Consider the following 2270-nt stretch of genomic DNA (forward strand, 5'->3'; position numbering starts at 1 on the left):
TCAGCTGCGAGAATGTAGTGATATTTGCATTGGTGAACAAGAACAAAAAAACTAAAGCGTCACAGCTCGACACTTGAGGCGCACTGCTCAAACCTAAAGCACGACGCACGAAACGAACGAACAGGTACACACAAGACGAGCGCGAACTAATTGTCACAGTTGTTACTTATTTTTGTTTGAACAGCGCGCTCCTTTCGCAAACGCGGCCGCTGCAGCGAGCGACGCGAAGCACCCCACCGGCCGCCCCTTCTTTTCTCGAGATAAGCGCACGAAAGCGACCACGCCCTGTAGGACGAAGAGCAACGGCATTCGCAGGAGCGGGGCGACGATCTTTAAAGCGCGCCACACGCTTCTCTACGACACGCGCGCATATCGCGCCATCTATGTGGCAACTAAGAAAGCATGTTGAAGTACATGATGTATATAAATAGCTCGCCGTTAGCAGGCTGAAAGACTGTGCTGTCGTGGCCTAACGTCTAACGCGGCGGGCTGCAAAGCGAGAGGTCGCCCGTTCGATTCCGCGCGTCGGAAAATATTTCTGAATTATTTTTCTTTCTGGCTTTTCTATATATATACATACTTATACATATACGGTGAATGACGGTGACGGGGACGGACATTTTCCAGCCGAGACTGTCCATATAATTGCTATCGCAATAAAAGAAATGGCGAAGCTTGCACTAAGTCACTCAAGGCTTGAAATACTGAAGCTGGACAATTGAGAAGTCTAGTCTGGTTGTCTCTAGGTTGTTGCTAGGCTTTAGCTAGGTGATGCTAGGTTGTTTCTAGGCTGCTTCTCAGCGCAGAGAGGTTCGAGTTAAACCACCGACAGTCACAGACGCGACACGGATGTCCAAACTCCAGAGACAGAGAAACTCGCACTGAAACCAAGCGTTCGCACCTCCCATAGATCTGCGGGCACGTCGTCGTTCGCGTAGGGCATCCATCGCTTCGAGGTATTCTCTCAGCCACCGTTGCCTTTCCCGTTCGCTAGTATTCTCGCGTTATACTTACCGCTGAAGCACTCTGTAAAGATGCTTTAGCGAGGCTGAAACGTTAGGCCATGGTGTTTATCACTGGGTTAATCCCGGTGGTTTATTAAAGCGTTTCTCAATTACTGGTTACGCCTGTCTAGAAATCTTAATTGGTGTTTCCCGCCCGTCTGTTGTCTTCTTCATTTTTAGTGGACCAGCGCTCAGTCGCAAGATTTTCCAAATTTCTGCGGCACATACCAGATCATGACGATGATAGTTTTTTGTACGCATTTGTACACGTTACACTTTTTATGGCCAGCTTAAACAGTTTCGCTGTTAATAAAGTCTACGCTGCCTACGCAACATTAAACGAGTTGCAATAAAAAAATTAAGATAGCTTCGCACTAGTGCTGCCAAGCCTGAAGGAAGTGCGGAGCTGGGCAGTCTTCTTTTTTTTCTCTCCGGTTTTTCTTTCTTTCCTCCTCTCATTCTTTCTATTTCTCGTTTTACGTTTTTTTTTCCTCTCTTTTTTTTCTGTCTTTATTTCTATTTATTGCTTCCTCTTGCTTGATCTGTGTCTTTCTCTTTCTTGCTCTTTCTATTTCTCTCTTACTATTTCTCGCTTGCTTCCTCTTTTTTCTATTTTTATACGTGATTTTGCCGGGCCCCTAAAGTGCTCCGCACTTATCATCATCAAGGCGCTCGAACAACAAGAGGAAGAAGACTTCTTGGCGCGTGCGCGCGCTCAATATGCGGCAGATGGATATGCTGTTCGTGGTTTTGCCTGCGTTGCGCCAAGCTCCGTATGCATACGACGACAGCATACGACAGCACAGGACAGCCCGGCCCCCTAAAGTGCTCCGCACCTAAATAGTGACACGTTTCCTTATGTATTCGCCTAAACGTCTCGAAGGAGAAAGTCATTTTGCATTTTTTCGTTTCAGTCGTATATTAGTCTATAAGTCGTAGTTGGTTAAACGCAGCGTAATGTAAATGTTCCTCATGATTATTAGTAGTGTGAAGTATAAGTTGCACATTGGCTACGTCTAAAGTTCGGGAAAGTGTAGAACCGCAAATAGGTTGATGACACAAGTGGCGCCAACTACCCCGCTAGAGTTCGAGAAGCAATTCTGTGGCGAAACCGAAGCGCCATGCGGATCACAACGAACGAGCCAAGATACCATACTTCCATTCTGCAAATGCAGATTACGGCCAGTGAGCCAATATACCACAATATTGTTAAGGTTAAAGTTATGTTACGCAATTCGCCTACCTCTCGCAGCATTGCTGTCAGCG

This window comes from Rhipicephalus sanguineus, chromosome 8 (genome assembly GCF_013339695.2).
Source record: "Rhipicephalus sanguineus isolate Rsan-2018 chromosome 8, BIME_Rsan_1.4, whole genome shotgun sequence".
Lineage (NCBI taxonomy): Eukaryota > Metazoa > Arthropoda > Arachnida > Ixodida > Ixodidae > Rhipicephalus > Rhipicephalus sanguineus.